At 45.3% G+C, this 17739-nt stretch overlaps 1 protein-coding gene across 3 annotated transcripts in view; it reads right to left on the reverse strand.

The window, feature by feature from the left end:
• Positions 1-5434, reverse strand: part of GALNT6 (polypeptide N-acetylgalactosaminyltransferase 6) — a 98745-nt gene extending 93311 nt beyond the window's left edge. The window contains exon 1 of one of the 3 annotated variants that reach the window (XM_029594965.1): positions 5217-5434. The gene's annotated coding sequence lies outside the window, so the exon portion shown is untranslated. Of the gene's footprint in view, positions 1-4882; positions 4946-4973 lie in introns of those variants that run through there. The other 2 variants (XM_029594964.1, XM_029594966.1) reach the window with 2 other exon arrangements.
• Positions 5435-17739: the final 12305 nt, after the last annotated feature.

Here is a 17739-nt window from a genome sequence, read left to right on the forward strand (position 1 = left end):
CTTCCAAAGCACTGCAGGTTTTGGGACCCCCGCCTGGAATACCTCCAGCCACTTCAGGAGAGAGACAGACCTTTTATAGAAGTCACCCGCTGAACCACCCCTTAGGGGGATGGATCTTCACTCTCTCTCACACCCCCTTTGAGCCGCCCACTGCTAGAATGTTCCTACAGCACTCCATGGGGAAAGCCTCGCCAGCCCTACATGTGTAATATCCAGTAGCATTATAGCACTCTTTTTTTGTATGTTATTATTGCAGGACCTCCCTCCCCCTTTTCCCCAGCCAGCATTTACAGGATGCTAATTGTATTAGCATTTTATTTATTCTTTACAGTACCTCTAAAAAGGTAAAAAAAAAACCTCTCTCTGCTGCCGGTGATAACACAATGCCGGATGAAATCTTAAATCAAGGATTTTGCAAAGCCATGCATTCATTTTCAGAAGTCTTTCCAGAGAGAGAATTAGTTCCAACTGCCATCTTCTTAACTCGCTACAGTTAGGTCTTGTGACCAACCCCTCCCTACCCCCAGAACAACAAAGAGAATTTGGTGGCACAATTTAAAGGAGGAGCTTCCCTGCTCCAAATTCATGGGGGCTTCCTGCAGCCTCACCAACTAAATAGGCTTTTAGACCTAACTGGATCGTGAAACGGCACCTTCAGGAGGACTTTTATTACAGTCAAGAGAGACGTAACAAGGCCCCTTATTGACCCCAGGGCATTACGACATCACTGGCAGAAGTACAACCTTGCAAATGCCCCACAACTAAGACTAAATTTTACTAAACCGTTCATAGCTGAACAGGCAGCCACCTTCGATTTCAAGCCAGAGGCCAAATTATTTAAACATTTTGAATTGCCAACCCCCTATTTCAAATGAGTGCACCCGACACTAATATCAAAATCAAAGAATACAAATAGGAAAGCAAACAGACATAAAACAAAACACACACACACACACAAGAAAAGCAGTCAGTATCTCAGTAACCTTTAAACAGCTTGCTGCAGTCATGATGTTGGGGTTTTTTTAAGAAGTAAAAAAGTGTCCAGATATACTGAAGTTTGTCTAAATAAGTTAGGCACTACACTAGGCTGGTTCTTCCATTAGGGGAACTAGGCAGCTGTATAGGGCACCAAACACTTCCAGATGCCATCTACACACTATTAAGGAACATCACCTCAGGAGAGATGGGAGTGGATGCTGGGTAGATGTGGGGGAGAGAGGAAGCTTGGGTGGGTGGGAGGAGTTCTGTGGAGAGAAAGAAAGGGTTCTAGGTAGGTGGGGGTGGAGAGAGAAGATGCCAGGCAGTGAAAAAAAAAGTGGGGGGGGGGGGGGGCATAGAAATTGGGGTGATGCTGCTGTGCTTTGCAGAGAATGAAGGGGAGAAAGGAGGTGGATAGGGGTGGAGAGAAGAGATGCTGGACAAGGGGCCAGAGAGAAGGGATTCCTGTCACTGTACAAAGGGAGAGGGATGCAGTCAGGGGCAGTTCTATCATGAGGCAGGGTGCAGCGCCTGCCTCAGGTGGCAAACCGCTGAGGTGGCAACAAGTGCTTCTCAAAAGCCTCCGGCTGCAGCTGCCTCATCCCGCCTTCAGGCCTATCAGTAGCGCAGCTCTGATGCCGTCGCCCATGGGGGCCCCTGGTCCCTGTGGACAGGAAGAAAGGAGCTGTGGCAGCGTGGGTTTGAAAATGTGCTCATGGGGGTCGTCCGCCTCTCCCCCCCCCCCCCCCCCCCCCGCAGGCCAGAGCCACGGTGGCAAGGACGGAATTGCATGTGGGAGGGAGGAGTTGGGCGCAAGGCTGTAAGGTTCCCTTCAATGCCCAATACCCTTGCATCATTCACCCATCTCCCACTTCCCCAGGGGGCAAATGTTAGGAAAGGGTGGGAGGCAGGTGGTAGGATACCTGAAAGTGTGACAAGGTTACCTGCTTCCTGTAAATATCAATAGCACCGTACTGGCCACTCCTCTGGGAACCCTGACCCCCACCTCCCCCCTTCCCCAGCATTTCAAATCATCAAAAGGGCTACAAGGGGGAGGTTCCCCCCCCCCCCCCTTGCTGATTTGACCTTTGCTGTGTCTTGGGGGGAGGGGGGGGGGGAGGCACAATTTATTTTCTCACCTCAGGCCACAGATTGCTTTGAGCTGCCCCTGGATGCTGTGCCAGAGCTGCCGATGAAAGGCAGCTCACCTAGGTCACCCTATACCCTTTGCATTAGTCCTATCCTTATAAATACAACCACTCATTCTCAAAAACTGAAAAAAGTAACCAGGGTCTCCATCCAAGATTTTACCGATTAAAAAAAAACAACACACAAAAAACCCCAAAACCATAGCTTTGAGGGCCAGCCTGGTGACTCAGCGGCAATGGTGGTGTGGAGAGCTTGGATTTGTCTGCCTACTGGGCAGAGGATGGTGCGGAGGCAGCGTTCACAGTGCCGGGTAGGGAGTGTCAGCCAGGGCCATCGGAAGGGACAAGCACAACACAAGTGCACTCCTATACGTGGGGGTTGGAGAGACAGCCACAATGCCAGCCTGGGGAGCTGTTTAGCCCAGCAACGGTCCTGTTCCTGGACCCTGGTTACACCTGCTGACTGTGCTCGGGAGGTACACGTGCTGGGCTCCTGAGGAAGCAGCAGTCTGTGGATTCTAGCCAAGGACGTTCACCACAATGGAGGATTGTAATAATAGCAGGGAAGTTCCTTCGTAGTTGTGAACAAAAGGCTCATGTCACCTTAGCCCAGAAAATGGCTAATTCTGATTGAGCGGGAGGAAACTGCCAGGCCAAAAAAATTGTAAAAAAAAAAAAAAAAAAACCAACACATACATCTGCATATTGCCAACAGCACTATAAAATACTGAGCATTTCTTGCTTTTTTACACGTGTGCAGCATTTCGGGATAGCTTAGTAAGTCCAAATTAAACTTGTTAATTTTATAGGATCCTCCAGGCCAGGAACACCCATAAAAATCCTGCTTTGTATTGTTGGTTTATGATTACTTAAGCTTCTGGTTCATATATTTGCTCAGCTGCTTACAAAACCACAGTTTCACGCACACTGTTTCTGCCCAGAGCAAACAGAATACCACACTCAGGACAATTTTGGTTTCTTGCACTGTAAGGCAATACATTAGACCTCATCTAATATTTCCAGATAAGTAATCTGGTGTCACTGTTCCAAAGGGTAGAGAAATTACACAAAAACAGTCTGAGCTTTGTATGCTGCCTCTTCTGTGCAGTAATATGGCAAGTAAGAAATGCAATTCAGTAGGTGCACCAAGCAGAAACCAGCCAGGAGTCAGAGGAGGCTGATACACAGAGTAGGGGTTTTACTAAACACCAGCACGTTGGGATCAGTTTCTATGGGCCAAATGCTGTGTCCTTGTGCTGGCCCATGATCAAGCAGGGTCAGGTCACACAGGATGCTGACGGGGTGGCTGATTGATGCGTCCTAGAATAGGGTGTGTACTTGATCACCAAAATCTAGGGAGAGGGCTTGCTCTCCATTCTAAATGATGCCTCTACCCCAGAGATCTGTTCAAGCAGATGCAAATAGGATATCCACAATAAATACGCATGAGATAAATTTGCATACAGAGGTAATGCATAGAAATCATTGCTGGGATCTAAAGATCTGACTGACTGTGGATTTGGGAACTACTTCTTTAAGGTGTGGATTGCATTCTTGCAGCACTTTCTGACATGCTCAGAGAAGCATCACTCCTTTAGCAAGAGTTTATAACCATTTCTGAGAGTGGGGTTTTTTTGTTTGTTTGTTTTTCTTTTTTAACAAACAGTTTCCTCCTGTTCCTTTGGGTTTCCAGCTCAATTGAAACTGGCCTCTGTTGGGCAGAGGCACTCAAGTTGCTCCTCTGCACCCCCCCCCCCCCCCCTGAAGTCAGGTTTTCAGGACCTGTCTAATGAATATGCACAAGGCTTTTTCACATATTGGAGGCAGAACTGTCTTTGGGGAGCAATTATCCAGGGCCCCCATCGTGACAGTGGTAGCTCCACCCCTGAAGTCACTTCAGTTTCCAGCGAGACAGGGTTGCATCAGTAACAGGAGACTTTGCATCTCTGCGGGCCGGGGGGCCTCCGTGCTCCTCATCCTTGCGCAGGGGGGCTGCCAGCTTGGGCAAATTTACTATGGGTCCCACACCTTCCAAGGGTCAGCTCCGATAACAGGCGGCACTTACAAATACATCTCATGCGTATTCATTAAAGATTACCCAAAAAAAAACAACAACCCCCAAACAGCAAGTAGGCAGGGGGCCTGAAAGCCGGTTGGTGCACCACTTAGCAGCTTCCTGAATTTCTTCCTCCTCTGCACCTGTAAGTCACCCCGGCCGCTGCAGCGAGTCCTCAGACCCTTAGCTCCTTCTGGATCCCGGCTAACACGGATCTCGTGTCAGTCTGACCACTAGGTGCTCTCTCTCTGTGGGACTCCCTCCCCTGCTAACCAGAGAACGGACACCGAGTCCTCCACAAGGAAGCAGGCAGACGCACCTGCCAGCCGTCCTCATTTCTTTCAGTTTACCATCAAGTTATTAACAGCAATCAAGTTAGTTCCCTAAGCAATGTAAGGTCTTTGCCACCAGACTGAGACAGATGAGTAACTAAGCCTCCCCCCATCCCATACACACAAAGTGTGAAAAATCCCTAGTACATTCGGCCCTCTGAGTCACCAAAAACCTCATCAAAATATTAAAACAAAGTTTGATTTTCCCAAAGACACACAAAAAAAAACAAACAAACAAACCGCTGGTTTCATTGCACCCCCCACACTATTTACTCAATAAACACTTGAAAAGCCCGCATAATCTCTTTTTAACTTTTAAGGGAACACATCGCCTGCCACGTTCACGTGAGGGCATCTTTCAACCTAACCCAATAATCGGATGCTTGCTTTCTCTCTTTCTTCTCTGATTCTTAAGACGTTTGCGACCTTCCCGTCCCCAGAGAGCGGAGTGAAACGTACCTGATTCTTACTCGAAGCCCAGATCTTGGAGGGGGGGGGGGGGGGGACGACGCGCAGGAGGCTTGTCAGCTTCAAGGCGGGTAAGGCTAGGCACCTCCTCGGCTTGCCCGCTCATCAGGAAATGCAGGAGCCCGGGCTCGCACGCCTCGGAGGGGGACGCGGTTCGCAGAGTGAGGAGGAGCCTTCACCTGGTGGGAGGAGGAACCTGGGACCGAACGAGCGGCGGCGGCGGCTGCTGCTAACCTGAGCCCGAACAGGTGTATCCTGCCGGAGGCAGGGCCGGGGCTCCCGCGAGGTCCTAGCGCCGGCCCAGGAAGGCCCTGCAGCCCGTTACAGTAGGAGGAGACGTCATAGGCGTTCCTCTTTTCTCAATGAAAGGCTCTTTCGGCCACCCTCCCGGTTTTTAATGAGAGGTTTTCACTCTGTCAGAGCAGAGGAATGTGCCTCCCTCCGTGTGTGTGTGTGTGTGTGTGTGTGTGTGTGTGTGTGTGTGTGTGTGTGTGTGTGGTGCCGCCGCCCCCCAGCTCAAGGGGGCGCTCTCTTCTCACACCACCGTCTACCAGAGCTTGTAAAGTAAGGCGGCGGCTGGAGAAACATTTTAGCCAACCCCTGGGGTCTTTACAGCACCCCCATCCTGTTGCATTCTGGGACCTGTACTGCAAAACGTGGCTTTATAGCTGTAGCAACCAGACTATCCTGGCCCTGCAGTGTTATTTTTTTTCTTTAATAATCTTTGATATAAGCGAATTATAACCAATTGGCAGCACATTTGAACACATAAATGGCCATATTCATGTATGTTTTGCTGATATCTTTCAACTCTATTTTGGAGGGTTCACCTGTAGATGTGAGTGAAGAGTTCAGTTTCTGTTAGGCCTTCAATCTCACCCAAATTATGTCTTACACAGTGCAAGATTCCACATTACGAGTCACCACTCAGGAAAAGGATCTAGGTTTCATCTTGAAAGTAAGTTGAAATGTTCTGTTCAGTGTGCAGCAGCAGTAGCCAAGAAAGCAAACAGAATGCTCGGGATTACTAGAAAAAGAATGGAGAATAAAACAGAGAATATCATAATGCCTCTGTATCGATCCATGGTGCAACTTCATCTTGAATATCATGTGCTGTTCTGGTCACCACATCTCAAAAAAGATATAGCATAATTAGAAAAGGTACAGAGAAGAGCGACCAAAATGAAAAAGGGGATGGAATAATTCCCTTACGAAGAAAAGCTAAAGAAGTTAGGACTCCAGCATGGAGAAGTAGAAAATATTTTTTTATTCAAAGCATAATTAAGCTCAAATTCGTTGCCAGAGGATGTGGTGAAAGCTGTTAGTATAGCTGCATTTAAAAAAAGATTTGACCAAGTTCCTGGAGGAAAAGTCCATAAACCATTGTTAAGGTGGAATTGCAGAAATCCACTTCTTATCCCTGGGATAAGCAGGGATCGTGCCAGGTACTTAAGACCTGGACTGGCCACTTTTGGAAACAGGATACTGGGCTTGATGGACCTTTGGTCTGACCCAGTATGGCAAGTCTGATGTTCTTATGTTCAGCAGTCTTTCTGTAACCCGCACAGTGGTTCCCAAACCCTTCTCACAGCTATCCACAATGAATATGCATGAGATATAGTTCGCTACTTTGGTGATCAAGTACATAAACATTTATCTCATGCATATTCATCTTGGAAATCCTGAAAACCTGACTGTCAGTGAGGTCAATAGATCTGGTCTGGGAACCACAAAATTTGGTTTTTTGGCCTGACAGCTTTTCCCTTGCTCTTCTGGGCTTCTAGATGAATCAGAGTTGGCCTCTATTGGGCTATGGCACCACGAGCCTCCATTCACATCTTATGGATGGATCTTTCCCTGTATTTTTTGTATTCCCCTCCTTAGCCTGAGGGCAGATTGCACTTCCCTCTGGAAATCAGCTAACATGGGTCCTAAGCCTGACTTAGACTTCCATCTCATCCCATCCCTGGGTTCTCTGAACGCTATCCTTATAGTATTCCCAGCCCGCCTTGGACACGGGGGGGGGGGGCACAGATGTCTGGCCAAGGACTCAAACCCATCTCTCTTGCATGACAGTGCAGAGCACTGCCACTGAATCACCAGACCCAGTGTGAGAACCAAGGACATAACAGGAGGGCTAACTGTAAAAATAGTAAAATAGTAAAATAAGTAAATACAATTAAGAAAAAAAAAAAGGAAGTCTGCTCTAGAGCAAGACATCCGCTGTCAAAATATGTTTCCACGTTTTACGCAATACCATTTCTCACTACCTGACAATAAAAGTCATGTTCATTGTGAACTATACTATGGACTTGCCAGCCTGTGCAACGTGGGCAGTGCCTGTGACTGGTGACACAGCTTACCCTGCTGCCTCAAAGCTTGCAGAGCGAGAGGCACGGAGGCTGCTGAGTAGTCTGATCCTTGAAGGGCGATTTCATTCTATTTCTGGTTGTTTTTGTTTGTTTTTTTAATTTACTTCACAGTGCTTGGTGGGATTTGTAGTCCCTGCTTCTTCCGTTTTCAAGTCCGCACTGCAGGCCCCTAGCCTAGTGGTTAGAGCAGTGGGCTATGAGCCAGGAGACTAGGGATTGAATCCTGTTGTTGCTCCTTGTGACCTTGGGCAAGTCACTTTACCCTCCGTTGCCTCAGGTGCAAACTTAGGGAGTCATTTATCAAAGTCCGCACCGCAGGGACCAAAATGCATTAGATAGCCTGAAGTCTCCTTCCAGGAACCAGGGGACTTGACAGCTCTGATTCTGTGTGTGCACCACACCGCACACAACAGATTTGCCCTTAAAGCGCCAGCATAAGACATTAACTTTCAAACCGGGTATGCGGGTGCTCATTGGCGCGTGGGTGCTGGTGCGTGCTCGTTTATGTGAACATTTTATAAGTTGCTCGCATATATGCACACATGTTATAAAATAGCCTGACTGCAAGTGGGCATGCACCTATGTGCATATATCCCACTTCTACCGCGTAAGTCGAGGAATTTTCACCAGTTTGTCCACCAGTTCGCCCAGTTAACAGCTAGATCCTCCAAACCCCCCTTGTTTGATAGTCTGCACTCCCCCCCCCCCCCCCCACCAATTACCCCAGACCCTTAAATCACCTCAGTTAGGGCTAGTTTTCATTTTTTTTTAAAACTTACACCTCCTCCATAGCAGAAGTAAAATTACGTGCCACCGGACCTGGGCGTGTGCCCAGGAGCATAAGTACTTACGTGCACATCTCTTGGCCACGCCCTGCCCCTTTAAAAAAAACTTTTGAGATGTGCGTGCAGCGGGAGATACACGTGTATCTGGGTAGCTTTTAAAATTCGGTCGGTGCACACCAGCCTGACTTGTGCGCGCTCCCCCTCCCCCCAACTGATGTGCCCGCCGGTCTTTTATGTTTCAACATTTTTATTAGCTGAGAAAAACAAAAACAGCTGGTAATGCATACCTCCGGTACCACGGTTCCTGGGCATCCGAAAGGCATTTAAATACATATATATTTCCTCTCCACCCCCCCCCCCCCCCTCATTCTGCTCTGTATTATTGCTTGTCCCTGGAAATCATAAGTTCCTCTTCTCCACCCCATATCAAAGCTCCATGGGTCCAGGGCCATATAGGTGTGGATAAACTTTATCATGGTCCACTATTTAATATCAAACTCCGCACTCTAGGAGGTAGTGAGTGAACATTCTTCTCCCAAACAGTCATGAACAAATTCCATCAACAGAAAGTGTAATTGGAGGCCATTTGCTCCATCTGCATCATGTCATGAAGCAAGTTTCTCCATTGCCAAAAGGATGGTGCACTTTCAGATCTGCAGAATGTGAGGATTGTTCTTACCCACAGTACAGGCTTTACGGATAAACAATCTGCGTGCTGGGCTTTTAAAATTCACCTTTCAGTGAGCAGACGAGGCAGACTGAATCAGGAGAAAAACATTCAATGTGGCAGTTATGAAGAGGTGTTTATGTTTTTCCTTGATATAAAAAAATCTAAGTGGTTTACAAAGTATACATAATTTCTTAAAATAAACAGATAAAAGACATATAGAACAATCCACAACATACATGCTGCTAGTCCAGCTGCCATCAAACTATGGTCCTAGCCACTTTGTATGGGAATGTGTGTTCTGTTAGCTACCAGGTGTCTCAGTATCACCAGAACAGTTTCGCTTTTGATGTCTGTATTTCCTGTGTTGGCTGCAGAGCTACATTGCATTATAGGTTCTCTAGTTCTGAGCCTGCATCCAGTGTGTGTAGTCAGGCACAGCTTGCCGAGAAGCCAGACAGACCCCCTCCCCAGTCTTTATCTGTGCTGTTCTGACCCTGCTGTGTTGCTCCGCTGGCTCGTGGGCCTCCTCCAGCACTTGTCACTGGCATGCTGTAGGAAAGTGTTCCCGGAAGTCTGCACTCACATTTCTGAGCATGGCTGCAAGGGCTGGAGAGGGGGGCAAGGGAGTACAACATATACAGGAACTGGAAGGAATTCTGATTTCCAGGGAAATCCCTAGTGATTAGAGCAGCAACAGGCTGGGACCCAGAAAACCTTGCTTCTGCCGCTGTCACTCACTGTGACCTTAGGCAAAGTCACTTTATCTCCCATTGCCAGAGGTATCCCTCTGTGTATTTTTTTTTGTGATTTGGGACAGCGTATAATAAATGCCAATATACCGTACTTTTCTGTACTAAGAAATGGGAAACTGAATAGCAAAAGGATCATACCAGGAATCAGTCCGCTGGACCTTCTCTGATTTACAAAGATTTGATTTGCTGCAGAGCTCAGATCAGGCTCTCAGCAGGTTACCAGCTGACGTGTCACAGCAGGGCTCATGGGTTTGAGAGCCTTGAATAATCCCAGGACCTCAAACCGCTTGAGAATGTCTGATGTGTTCCCTGGGTGTGTTATCAGCCCAACCCTGCTTCTGACACAACAAAGACCTGATAAGCAGGTTTGTCGTAAACCATCAGGACCAGAATCACAATCCCACAAAATGACAGATACCTTCCTCCAAGCACACTCCTCCCCCTTACCCCTCTGGTTTCCATGTAAGCTTCTGATCTTAGGAAATACCCTCTGAACTCTTAGTTTATTAACTCAATTGCCAAAAGTTATTGCCTGAAAATCTGAGTTAAGGTTTGAATTTAGTCACCTGCGGACAGGGTTCCAACTGAGAAAAACCTCATTTTCATGGCAAAGAATTGTTTTCTGCTCTACAGTGTCTGCTCCAACCTCACCCCTCTCCTACCTCAGGAAGCCTGTAGGGATCAGGAGAGGAAGGGCGAGCCTGGGGGAGACACTGCAGGCAGTGTGTGGGGAGAGGGGCTGCAGCTGTGATTCCAGGACTTGGGATTCAGCTGAGGGTAGAGTGACTATCTACAAGTCAGGGAATTGTGACTTATGGGGGGTGAGGACGGGCAGGAAGGAGGAAGGAAGGGGAAGAATGCTGGGGGCCATCTCTAGAGGGAGGGGCAAAACTAGCAGCTGGGGGGGGGGGGTGATGGACGAGAGAAAGTCGATAAGCATTATTTTTGCCCCCTCCCCACCACACTCATCAAAAGTGATCTCAGAGTGACCCCACAACTCTAAAGGTTCCCAGGTATGACCATGAGATGCAACAGTCTGCCAATTTTATCTATGTATTTATTCATTAAATGACTTATTACTTGCTCTCCTACTGGAGCACTCCGAGCAAGGTACAGGATTGTACAGTGAATTATATCCGTGACAGCGTTTATTAGTTCCTTGTGTGAAGGGACAATTCCAAATATTTTGAAAATAGCAACTGTTCGCCCTGTTCTGAAGAAAGCAGATCTTGATCCTGGTGATTGCAATAACTAGCACCCAATATCTATGCTCCCTTTTTTAGCTAAAGTATTAAAACATATGTAGTTTTAAAGCAATTGAATACTTGGATACTTCTAGTCTAGTCTCTTGGACTCATGTCAGTTTGGATTTCGTGCAGCCCACAGCACAGAAACATTGTTGCTGTCTATTTGTGGCACATTTCTTCATGGGTTCAACAATAGGATGGATTATGTCTTAATCCTCCTTGACATTTCTGCGGTGTTCCTCACCCCTAACCATTCACTGCTGTTACGGCGCCTTAATCGGATTGATATAACCTCCGAGGTACATCAATGGTTTGGTTCTTTCTTGAATCAATCGCATTAAGCAAGTGTCGAATGGAGGGCAAAAGCCAGCCCCAATTGCTTTAGGTATGCGGGTCCCTCAAGGATCCACTCTGTGAGCAACAATGTCCAATTATTATGTTTCCCTTATGTCACCATTTAGCTAGTATGGATGTCGGCTATCAATAGAGTTGCCAACTGGCTCCAGATTTTCAGGACACGTTGATCCAGTCCTGTTTTTTTTTTGTTTTGTTTTTTAATTATTCTTGATTTATGCAATTTTCCAATAAACTTTCAAGAAAACAATCTTGAACAGAAAAGAAAAAGAAAAACATACAAACAACAATAGAAAAATAAGGAATACAATCATTCTTCAGTTCCATAAGTCCACAATAAGGGATCCAATATCACAATTTCAAAAAACCCCTTAAAGGGGGGGAATAAGGAAAAAGAAAAAGCAATGCTAATATAGCGGGTTATACGATTTAAGGGTACTCATCCTTCTAAAGGAGGAACAGGCTGAGCTAACTCATCCCCTACAGGCTGCAGGATTGGTTTATCACTGAGAAAGAAAGATAATTGAGAGGGAGTAAGAAAAACATACGAAAGACCTTTATCTTTTAAAAGACATATGCATGGAAACTTTAGGACATAAAAAGCCCCAAAGTGTATAACTCCGGGACACATCAATAAGAATTATTGCCTCCTCGTCTGTGTTTGTCTGGAAACATCATGGTATACCCTAATTTTAAAGTGAAGGAAAAGTTCAGAATGGTGCCTGAAGAATAATCTCAGGACCCAATCACAATCAAGTTCAAAGGCAAAGGTGACCACCATCTTGGCTGCTTCCACAAGGGCACTGTCTGAGGTTTCCAGAAGTGGAGATATATCCATGTTTGGAATTAAGGAATCCATACCCTGGCAACCTGCTTGATTTTCTTGCCTCTTAAAAGGAGGTATATAATACGACTTAGATAGTGGAGGTATCGCCGTCTCTGGAACCTTGAGAATTTGCATATTTTTTGCAGATGTGGAATTTTAGGAAAATTTATCAAATAAAGATTTTTCCCACGTATTACATTTTCCAAATTATCAAGTTTATTATGCAAAAGCTGAATCCTGGATAGGCTGCAAACCTTGTACCTCCTGTTTAACTTCCTCATTTCCCTTTTGAAGACAGTCATTCAACTTTTCCAGGAGATTAACTCTAGTTTCATTTACATTAATTCTGTCCATAACAGGGTTAAGTTGCAGGGAAATTGAGGTTCCAAGATTTTCTATTGCCTCCCATATAGAATCAAGCGTTATTAAATTAGGTCTTACCAGGGTAGGCTGTGAAAATCTACACAAAGGTCTAGCTAGGGTAGAGACAGATTCAGCCTGGGTCTGGACAGTTCCTTCCGACATGAGCTAGCACAGCCCACATTTGAGGCTTTCACCAGCATCTCCTCCATTGCTCTCTGAAAGGGATTGCGGGGCATCGGCACACACCCCTCTGACATTATATCCGGGTCCCTGAAGGCAGCCAGGTTCGCTGGAGGAACCCTCGCGATCGGGAAACGAGGTCGACAGGCCCGGAGGGGAAGTCAGCAAAACCTCTCCAGCCATCCAGTCCTGGTTTTATCCCATTGCATGCTGGGACCTATTCTGATTTCCCTATTGCATTCCCTAAGAAAAGCAATACTATAAGTATCTGCATGCAGTGGCGTAAAACCAGGACTGAATCAACCTGTCCTGAAAATCTGGATCCGGTTGGCAACCCTAGGTATCGACTGTACGCAGACGACATCCTAGTGATTTCAGGGATGGCAGAAACGCTTAAGAAGATCACACAATGCTTAAACACAATTGAGATCTGGCTCTTTGATAATAGAATTCTAATGGATATGAATCAGATGGAAAAGCTTTTTCTGTCAAGATTTTCCCCACAGGAGCCTCCAGCTTTTTTGCTTTTTGAAGGGGTAAACATTGCTATCATGAGTAAAGTACGCAACCTAGGTGTGACCATGGACACTGCCCTTTCGTTTAAATCACAAGTTAGGGATTTGGTGATAAACTATTTTTATGGACTCTGAATCCCGAGACATCTGAAATCCTACCTATCTGAAGGGGATTTAAGAACTGTTTTACATGCACTAGTATTATCAGTTAATGATTATTGCAATGAGTTGTATATTGGCTTGCCCGATTCTACTTTAAAATCAGTACAATTAATGCAGAATGCGGCAGCTAGGATTGTGTTTGGCACTAAATTATGACAGCACATAGCTCCTATACTAACCCAACTGCATTGGTTGCCCATTAAATATCAAGTTAAATTTAAAGCTATTCATGGCCTTGCCCAGTCTGTTTCCATGCAGCTTTGAAGATTTATTTATTTATTTTTATTTTTTATTTTAAAGATTTTATATACCAACAACCGTTTGCACATCGTATCGGTTTACAGATAACTTAAAAACTTATAAATTACAAATAACTTCAGAACAATGATAACTTAAAAACTTATAAATTACAAATAACTTCAGAACAATGAAATCAAGGGTAACAAATAGGCATGGGGGCCTTTACAGTGAACAGTAATGAATGGAGCTATGAATTAAAATAAACAAAAAGGATTAGGAGACTGGGTGAGGAAAAATCAAAATTAGGGGTAGAAAAAGGAGGGGTGGGGAGAAACGTTTAAATACCGAAATAAAGTAACGTAGTAGTCTATGTACAAGATTTTTTACAGGAAGGTTGAAGTGGTAGATGTAGATGGAGACTTTTAGGGTGGAGGAAGTGACATTGTATGGAAGGTCAGAAGTGCAGTTTATTGATTTGGGGAGAAGTGAAGTCAGGTTGGTTTCTGTACAAGAGTGACGGGACAGTTAAGGGATGGTGAAAGTTCTAGGAACCTTTCCAAACTCTTAGGTCATCAGACCAACATCTTTTATCAGTCCCGTTGGTTAGGCAAGTGCAGCTAGCAGAGTCTACAGACCGTTTATTTTACATAGCAGGACCTTGCCTATGGAATGAGTTTAGCAATTGAAATTAAAACCGAGATCTCAATAATCAGGCTTTATAAGGCATTAAAAGCCCACTTGTTCCAGCAAGCTTACGGATAAGAAATTCTGTAAGGATTCATCCTGTCCAAGAGGCAAGGAGCTCATTAAGGATATGAAATCACTCTGCTGTTTTCATTGGCCATAATATAGGGTTTATGGTATTTTGCAGGGGTTAGGGATGCTGTTAGCAGGCCATCGAGAGGTATAAGCATATATTTATTCATTTAGGGAAGTATATGATAGTATGAATGTATGGCCTACTACGCAGGGTTCATGTATGGGCTACTATGCAGGACTGAGGGATGTTGTTAAAGGCAGTCAAGGGGTACAAAAGTATATTTAGTTATGAAGAAATGTATATAACAGCATGAAATATGTAGGTTATAATGCAGAGTTCAGGGATGTTGTAGACTAGTTGCCAAGAGGCATAAGAGCATATTTAGTCACTATGGAAAGAATATCAAAACATGAAATATGTGGGTTTTTGGTATTTTGGTACTGCATTCACTGATTTTAAATGTATTTTTATGGTCATTTTTATGCTTTATTTATTTATTTATTTACTCTTTTTATTTCTGTGCCTTTTGGCAATTTATTTTATCATGTTTATATTTACAAATGAAGTTATTAGTTTTGTAGTGTCTGATAACAAGTTTTAGGTGTGTCTGTTTTATGATTTTGAACTTATGACTGGTTTTATTTTTACCTACCCAGACCTGCAAACAGGTGAGTTATAAAATATTTTAAATAAATAAATAAATAAAATAGATACAGCAGAAAGAAGTGATTTATACATACCATACAGTGCCATATCTGTTATACAAGACAAGCCACATGCCAGAAGGATATTAGATTGCGCAAGAGTGCAGTGCTGGTGGGAGAAGTGCTGCAGTTCGCTTGAGAGCAAGGCCAGCTAGAGAGGGAAGGTTGGGTGGAAAAGCCAGGTTTTGAAGATATGGCAGCTTGACAGAATATTGGTGGCTAGTCTGGCCTCCACTGGAAGAGAATTCCAGAGCTTAGGGCTGAACTGGGGTAAGGTGCGTTTATGGGTGCGGGTTAGACTGGAGTCTATAGTAGCAGGGGCGGCATAGGAAGGGCACCAGTTTCGGATCTCAGCCGGTGTGGAGGTTTGTAGGAGATAGGCAGTCTTTCAGATAGGTTGCCCCTTGTCCAGTCATTGATTTGAAGGAAATGAAGATGGTTTTAAATTGGGCCCTATATGGAACTGGTAGCCAGTGCTGGTTCTTGAGAACTGGGGTGATAATGGTCTTTGTAGCTGCGTCTGGACAATATCCCTGCAGCAGGTTCTGTACCTGCTATGGGCAGTGCAAGAGTTTTTCTGGGAGCCCCAAGTTTCAGGTTTTGTGGTAGTCCAGCCAGGATAGGACGCATGCATAGGTCAGGGTGGCCAGGATGTCCTTTTCCAGGTATGCTTTTATCTGCTTCGTTTATCAAAAGGTGGTGGAAGGCATGCTTGGCAACCGCGGAGATTTGTGATTCCAAGTCTAGTTTGAAGTCCAGAAGGACGCCAAGGCTGCGGAGTTCAGATTTTATTGCAAGGGGTGTGCCATTGAGCATCAGTCTCAGATTATCTGTTGGGGCAGAGGGGGTGTCTAGGGTTAATACCTCTGCTTTGCCGTGCCATTTGCTCAAGGTGTGGTCAGAAAGTGAAAAGATAAAGCTTGAGTGACGGAGCAAATGTCATCCACACAGAAAAAAAAAAATCACGAGATAAAAATTCTTGGCAGATCATTTGTATACAGGTTGGACAAAGACAGGGCCAGCACCGAGTCCTGTGACAGTCCTTTTGGTCTGCCTCCTCCAGGCGCTTATCCCCTGCCCAAGGTGAACTCTGAAGTTGTCTGCCACAGACAAGGGTTTCAGCGGCTGTAACCACGCAGCCTGGAAGTGATCTGTCCCTACGGCGATAGAAGAATTCTTCTGTTGCCCAGCATCAGTGCTGAGAGAGACGTGCTGACACTATTATTACACCATTCAGGGACGGCCATATTGATGCAAGGGTAGATTGAACTGACTTGCCCAAAGCTGCACCAAGAGTCTGAGACACAGCTGGGAGTTGGAACTTACATCTCCAACCTTCTGCGCGCTTATCCCTCTTTGTGCCGACATCCAAGGTATTTTGTAGGATTTTTTTTTTTTTTACACTAATGTGGGCAGAGAAAAGAAATGCAGGCAGCAGGCAGTGACAAATTTGTCAGAAACGAGCCAATTTATTCAGACGCTTTGTGAGACGTGAAATAATTTCTAGGATGAAAAAGCGAAACCGAGACAGTGAGAAACCCTGTGATGGTGACAAGCCATGAGTCAAAATGCAGACACAGAGAAGAGTCATACTCCCGGCCCTGCCAAGCTGCTCCGGACTCTGCTACTGGCAGAGGGGGAAAGTATAAATAGCAGTTCTAATAACCAAGCAATCTTTCCAGTTTCCTGATGTGGCTGTTTAATTGGAAATGTTGATTCCTCTGCCAGGCAGAAGATGAAAAGGAAAGAAAAAGTCTGACGGGCATGCTTGGGTTTCTCAATCCTGCTGGGATTTGTAGCCCTATGTTTTGCACTGACTCATACGGGACTGCAAATCCCAAAATGCTTATGGAAGAATCAAACCAAGAATCCAAACACGAAAGAAATCACATCTACAATACTTTTAAACTTGGCTCCAAGTCCTAAGGAACAGGATGGCCCAGTCCTGGCTTTACTCCCATTGCATCTTTGGAGTTTTAGGGATTTTCTTTTTCCCCCTACATTGAAATTACAAGTCCAGGGGTAAACTAGGGATAAACCCAGCATTAGCTCAGCCTGAACCTGATAATATGAAATTACTTGGTAACCTTAAACGCAGGGGCATAGTGCACAGGCACCATCAAGCTTACAAAAGGGGTGCGCTGCACACCACCAACTCTCACCAGTCCCTCCTCCCATTTCCTTCTGCTCTTTCCCTCAGTCCCATTCTTCCCCCGCCCCAACCAGCACCTCTAGGCTGCTCAGGCTGCAGCTTAAATACCGGCGCCTCCTTCCTCCTGCAGCCCCACAGCAAAATATCTTATAACTTTGTATTTTGCTCAAATCAGCAGGAAATGCATTTCTGTTTCCTTTTCTTGATGTTGCGCTACATGCAGAGACAGGCTTGTCAGGATTCTCATTTCAGTTTTTGCCTGCATTTTTTCTCTCTTTAATTTGTGGTCCCTTATTTTGTACTAGCAAGAGTTGATTTGTGCTCTGTGTGTGTGACTAAGGTGAGGGATTCTGCTAGCATGTAGTGTCTGGCTTGGTCTGGGTTTTTTCCAATAGGAGGTGTATTGGTGTTCTAGGGCCTATAGTAATATTTGCAGTGCTGTCCATTCCCAGGTGCATTCCTGGGAATGTGTTATGGTATGGCAGGTTTGCTATATAGGTTTTGAGTGTCTTTTTTTTTTTTTTGCAGGGTGTTTTGTGTCTTCACAAAGTTTCTGGCAGTGACAGGTGTTTGTGTTGCTGTTACTGAGGTGACACTGGAATTTGAAATTTTCTTTGTATGGTGAGTTAGTGAGGCCCTAACTCTTGGAGAGTGAATCCCTTTTGGGTACCTTGG

Source organism: Rhinatrema bivittatum, chromosome 3 (genome assembly GCF_901001135.1).
Source record: "Rhinatrema bivittatum chromosome 3, aRhiBiv1.1, whole genome shotgun sequence".
Taxonomy (NCBI): Eukaryota; Metazoa; Chordata; class Amphibia; order Gymnophiona; family Rhinatrematidae; genus Rhinatrema; species Rhinatrema bivittatum.